The sequence below is a fragment of the Pinus tabuliformis genome, chromosome 9, assembly GCF_031772625.1.
Source record: "Pinus tabuliformis cultivar Carrire ecotype Pingquan chromosome 9, CPIR1, whole genome shotgun sequence".
Taxonomy (NCBI): Eukaryota; Viridiplantae; Streptophyta; class Pinopsida; order Pinales; family Pinaceae; genus Pinus; species Pinus tabuliformis.
The window spans coordinates 1,573,626,233-1,573,633,105 of record NC_142307.1 but is presented as its reverse complement, the minus strand read 5'-3'; the positions used below and the strand labels follow the sequence as shown (position 1 = coordinate 1,573,633,105).

Below are 6,873 nucleotides of genomic sequence, written 5' to 3'. Positions count from 1 at the left end.
GTACATCCTCCTTCACCTACCTCTGGTACCTCCGATGATCACATTCATTCCCCGCCTCTAATCGCCCCACCCCTCGATGCTCTCTAGCCCCTATGTATACCCCCTCACACCTGCTCCTCCCCGACACCTTGCTTGCTCTTGCCCCTTGTTTCTCCCACTCCCTTTTGTTGTCAGCCTGTTGACCTCCCCTCCCCCTTTCATGGTGCTTAAGCACGGTTCAAGTCTAGCTCCCAGTCGTGGTCAAGGCCGCGCCCATGAAACCTCCTGTTGGAACAACCTAGGTTCTCTGCTCATCACCAGAGCCGAGTCTTCTGCTAGAAGAGTTACCTTGAATTATTCCATAGTTTAAGTATTAGGGGGTTTACGGAGTGCAATATATTAGATATCATTTTGGGATTCAACTGCGTTAAGTAAGTCATTCAGGTATGACCATTTCCACGAGAGGTAGTCGTAACTGACTAATTTCTCATGATTTTTGAATAATTCACTTAGCACTCATTGCATCGAGTGATGCTCATAGGGATGAAGAAGTGGGATTGAAACTAGTGAATGAATCACATAGTGAGAATCATCACTTCCAAGACTCGCACCTGGCACGAGGGTTTCACTGGGGGAGCAATACCATACCACATGCATTCATATTGGGGGATATATATTGAGGAAAAAATGGCATAATATATTTAGCATATAATAGGGGGTAAAGGGTTTTATATTGGTAGGTATAAAAAATGAAGCTCAAAGTTAATGACAAAATATAAAGGGGTATAAAAATGTTAATGAAAAAATGGATACATACAATATGTAGTGAAAGTAGGGATTTTTAAAATTGGATAGGTGTATTGGGTTCGTATTGATAGTGGGTTAAATAATGTGATTTTTAGCTGTATTTTCCAATGTGTAGTCAAATTATGGGACTTGTTTAGTATGCCATGAATGCACGTGATATGTCAGAGGTTCATTGAGTAAATCCCCCGTGGCACCCGATAACTAGGACTTCTGGGGAGGTCAACCATCCCAGATCGCCTCTAGCTCAAGCGTGCTTAACTGTGGATTTTTCCCCACAATCAAGCCCACTTAGCTTGCTACCCCATTTGCAAAACCTTAGCAAGTATTGTGCCTCATGAACCATTCAAGAAGAGATCCCTTCACTCTTTTTGAATTTAAGTATTAGGCGGTTTACGAGTGCAATATATTAGATATCATTTTGGGATTCAACTGCGTTAAGTAAGTCATTCACGTATGACCATTTCCATGAGAGGTAGTCGTAACTGACTAATTTCTCATGATTTTTGAATAGTTCACTTAGCACTCTTCACCCCTGTGAGCATCACCTGATGCAATGAGTGCTAAGCGAACTATTCAAAAATCATGAGAAATTAGTTAGTTACAAATACCTCTCATGGAAATGGTCATACGTGAATGACTTACTTAACGCAGTTGAATCCCAAAATGATATCTAATATTCCATAGTTGTTAACCGTGAGATGCATGAACAAATTGCAAACCTGGAAGCTCAGGTGAGGGTCCTTAGACGAGGGGTGTCCTCAGAAGAAGTGGCAGAGGAATTTGCATGGATCCTTGACCCAAGTCTCACCAAGGCTAGGGAGAACTTGTACACTCACGCAATCGACCTCTCATGGCAGATGAAAACTCTCCTCGGTCTAGCAATGCAGGAGCAGACTGAAATATCCAAGGCGGTGGAAGAGAAAATTGACAAGCTTATGGAAAAGTTTGTCTTCTATGTGGAATTAGTCCACCATTGTCGCTTTGTCACCAGAAATTATCCACATTACACCATGCTGAAGAAACGAGCTACCATGGGGATCCGCTCACTAGTCGAAGGCTCCCCCAACGTAAAAAAGGAGGTATCTAGCACTTCCTCTAGTTGTCCAATGCCCACAGTCGCGCAAGAAGGCAACACCCAAGGGATGCCTATCAGCTTGGATGATGACCTAGCAAAAGGAAATCCTTAATGCCCACGACAGACTCCTTGTTTGAAATGTTACTCTCTCTGGCTCTCAGTCGTGGAAGAGCTCTTATCATAAGGCACTGTATAGGCAATAAAGAATTTGGGGCATTTGTATTATCTTCATTGTCACCCCTCCCTTCGAACACATGGGAGATAATATCAGCACGACTCCTTGTAATTTTCTCAAAAAACATAGAATTCTTTTTTTTACAAGCTTCAATCTAAAACCGTTCCATCAGAAGCCAAGAAGGCATGTGTTGTTGGCTCTTGTGTTGGAGAGTTTTTCTCGCACAATCCAACTCTTTTAAATACAATTTTCATGCAGTAATATATTCTATTTTATTAAAAAAAACAAGTTCTAACAGAAATTAAACTTTTTAAAAAAATTTCACTTAAAAAAATTATATACTAAAAAATTTAATCTTCTCCACCCTTCATAAATCTCCAAATTAACTTAAATCTATACTAATTAAAATTTTAAATTTTAAAAATCATAAAAATACACTCATCCTCACATCATAAATCACAGTCATAAAGAAAAATAAAGGGCCAAAAAACAACTTACTTTCACCTATATATCAACCAAGTGAATACAAAGATTTTGAAAATTATAATAAGGTATTTGCGAATTGTATAGAGTTAATTGCCCTAAGAGATGGACCAATTTTTTTTACGAAATTATTAAAATAAGCTTTTCCTTACATATCTCTTAGTCATAAGCATCTTTTCCATTAAGAAGAAAGGATAAAAATCAACTCTTTACTGATCGTATTTAAGAAATTTAAAACTTCGAAAGCATAAAATGGAACTTTTCCGGTTTGGAAAACGTGAAAAAGCGGAGTCTTTCCCATTTATATACTCAATAAAAATTTAGTTAACTTTAGCAATGTTGAAAGAAATGAAATAATCAACTCTTTACCACTTATATACCTAATAGGTGGTAACAAAGGAATTTTTGTAAATAGAATAGGAATTTTTTTTTAGGAAATTGGGAAAAAATAACTATTCCTTACAGATCCGCAGTTATAGCATCTTTGCGACTTTGAGAGAAATGTAAAAATCAGACCCCTCTTCCCTATATACCTACCACGTGGTCTCCTTCGGAGGTTTGTTGACATATAGATATATGTCAATGTCAAGTGATCAAATAGCCACTGGTAATTACTATATTTTCTGTAAAATGGAAAGTAATTTAAGTGATACAGTGCCCTCACCATCACATTCATGAGATCCTGAAAATTAAAGCAGGACTGCCCTGAGATGAATGCATTTAATACGGGGAATGCGTTTCAACAACCAGAGCAACCAAATATTATCTGTCAGATATTATCCTTAAGGTCGATTCCAATCAGCACGTACACATTTAGTTGTATCTTACTTCTTGTCTTCACATCTAATTCACAATATCCTTCTTTTCTTCGCATCTAATTCACGAATTTGGAGTATTTATTTTGAATCTTCACATCTAATTTACAATATCTTTCTTTTCTTTGCATCTAATTCACGAAGTTTGAATATTTATTTTGAAGCTTTACATGAAAAGATCAATATATGTGTTTTATTTTTTTATTTTTTTTAAAATGTGAAACATTTATTTTGAAGCTTTACCGAAAAAGACCAAGTACATCCGTTACATAAGCTATCTACATCTATTCCATGAACTATCTTTAAAAGCTAAAATAATTTTTTATTTTCCAATATCCTCTTTCTTGTCCTCATCTTTTTACGTCTTCCTTCCGAATACTTCGTTGGATCTTACTTATTGTCCTCACATCAATTCACAATATCAGATCGAACATCTATATATATGGCCTCCCGCGCAGACCATCAAACGAAGTTATTCAGCACGCAATAATCCTTTATTGTTGTGCAGGCTATCCCCTTAGTTCATCAGCTTACATGGCAGCAGCTCTTGTATTGGGATGTACAGTTCAGCCGCCGCCGCTGCCTCCTCCTTCACCATTTCCAAAGAAGTCCCTCGGCCAGTTTACAGTCATTAAGCGCCCACCTCTTCTCGTTTCCCCGAACTGCCCCACACCCACCCAACGTCTTTACCTTACCAATATTGACGATCAATTGGGATTAAGGTTTCATGTCAACATACTTATGTTTTATCCACCACCCTGCAATTCCTCCATGAATGGTAATGGGAGGAATGATCCAGTCCAAGTTATTGGAGAGGCTTTGGGAAAGCTTCTGGTTGATTACTATCCCTTTGCCGGAAGACTGATAAATGCAGATGATAGAGGCAAGCTTATAATGGACTGCACTGGTGAAGGGGTTCTTCTTGTAGAGGCCGACGCAGATATTTCCTTGGAAGACTTGGGAGATCTGTCTCCACCTATTCCTCGTGCTCTTGAGTTTATAAGTAACGTTCCAGGATCGAATACCATCACAGACTCTCCTCTGCTTCTGTTTCAGGTTGGTCATCGTGGTTTTCAATTTATTAATGATAATTCCACCTATTTCGTGGGCTTGCTTGGTTTATTTTTATGTGCATCTTCGTTATACAGTCTAGTGTGTTGAAGACTATGTAGGATCCAATACGTTTGGTTTATTCTTAATGTACATCTTCTTTATATAGAATAATAGAATAGACTAAGGTTTTAACTTTCAATAGAATAGACTAGGGTTAGGGTTTTATCTTTTATTTGAAGAAATATAAATTGTTATTTGAAAAAATATAAACAATTTAATTTATTAAAAACGAATTGATTCTCTCCTTATGTGTACTATTAACATGTTGTTTCTTTACCAAAACGTTGTATGATAGTAGATAATGTGAAATCACATGCCTAGTCTACTTAGTTGTTGTTATTGATTCAATTACGTCACAAATATCTTGTGGTTTTGGAAAGCATGAACTGCGTTTCTTTGACAGGTGACGCGGCTACGATGCGGAGGCTTCGTACTTGGCTTGCGTTTTAGCCATTCCGTTGCTGATGGCGTTGGAATCGCGCAATTTCTGAATTCTCTCGGCGAAATAGCGAGAGGGGCAGAAAGCCCCACGGTACCTGCAGTTTGGAATAGAGAAATCCTTCGACCCAGAGCCAAGCCTACGGCAAATTATCCGGGACTGCGTGATTACTATGATTTTGAAAATAAATATCAAGAAAGAATAGTGCCGGTGACCGCTGCATCAGAGGAAATCATGAACTTGAAATCGTTCTACTTTGGTTCAACAGAAATTGCGGCTTTGAAAAGACAGGTACAAGGGGTCAGGTTTTGTACCACATTCCAAGTAATATCGGCCTGTTTGTGGCAGTCGAGAACAAAGGCTCTAAAAATCCCGGCGGACCAAGAATTGACATTAATGTTTCCGTTAAACGCCCGTAATCGATTCCGACCGCCTCTTCCAAACGGCTACTACGGCAATGCACTTGCCTCCGCTTACGCTCACACAAGAGCCCGGGATCTGACTGGCCGCCCCCTGTCTTACGCAGTGAAATTGATTAAGGAAGGCGATAGACGAGTGAGGGAAGAATATTTACGATCTATGATTGATTTGGCGGAGTTGAAAGGGCGTCCACTTAGCCCCTCAGATGCTTCTTTCATCGTTTCAGACGTTTCCAAACTTGCGCAAGCCGTAGCAGAGTCGGATTTCGGCTGGGGAAAAGCAGCGTATGTGTGTCCTGTTTATCCGGCAATGCCACACTTTACATATTTAGCACCGGCCTCCATGAAAGACACTGAAGCGATCGTAGTTCCTATTTGTTTGCCGTCAACTGCCATGGAAATATTTGAAGAAAATTTGAATAAAACAATCAGCAACGGGCCACAGCGCTAGTGGTCTTGCGGTGCCTTCGAAGCTGACTGAAGCAAATAAGTTTTCAAGGTTTTGATGTATCCAACAGTGGGCGGGGGAATGAGAGCCGCACTGTATCCGACAATATTGGGAATCTTGTAGTGCAAATCCAGTGCCATATCCTGATGGTTCTATTTTTTTCTGCAGTAAATTTGGTTAGTCCGCATTAATACTCAGTGTACTCTCGATAGATATAATGCGTTGAAGTTGCCTGTCTACATTGGTACTTAGTATACTTTCGATAGATATAATGTATTGAAGTTGCCTGCCTATAGAATTGTCGATATGCCTTTTTCATGACAATCCTAAAATAAAATTGTCTTCCGCTGCATCCCATTTTGGAAAATCTCACTGTTTTTCTCTTTGCTACGAAAATACTTGAGTGTAAAACGAATTTAGTAATGAGTTTTGAACATCCACCTATAATGAAGCATGGTTTATATATATATATATAAATCAATATTTTTAATAAAGCATGGTTTATATATATATATATATATATATATTTAATAGTAATACAATAAATATAATAATTAGTAGTACAACCATGTTTACTAATATGGTTGATAAAGGTCGATAGGCTTATATGAAATATATATACAATCACATTTTCCGATGTGATTGATATAGGCCATAGACTTATATCAACCACATTAATAATTATTATTGGTATTTTTTTAAACACCAAATATTTATGATTATTAATAACTATATAAATATTAAGAACCAAATTCTTTATATATTATTATATGAATATTATATTAATATTATAATAATAATATAAAATAATAATAATAATAATATCGGATAATAATATAATAATAATATTATATTATTGTTATATTATTATAATAATATACAAATATAATTTAATATTAATATGATAATAATATAATTAATATTATTATAATAATAATATAATAGCTATAATTATAATTATAATAATAATAATAATAATTACTATTATATTATTTTGTTCTTATTATAATAATATATTATGATTATTATTATATTATTATAACAATAGTATAAAATAATAATAATAATAATAATAGGTCATAATAATAATCATGATCTAACCATTACAATTGTGATAAGT

The 6,873-nt window shown here is 36.5% G+C and overlaps 1 pseudogene; it reads left to right on the top strand.

The window, feature by feature from the left end:
- Positions 1 to 3,868: 3,868 nt before the first annotated feature.
- LOC149154680 (benzyl alcohol O-benzoyltransferase pseudogene) lies at positions 3,869 to 5,830 on the top strand (annotated as a pseudogene).
- The last annotated feature ends 1,043 nt before the right edge of the window (positions 5,831 to 6,873 follow it).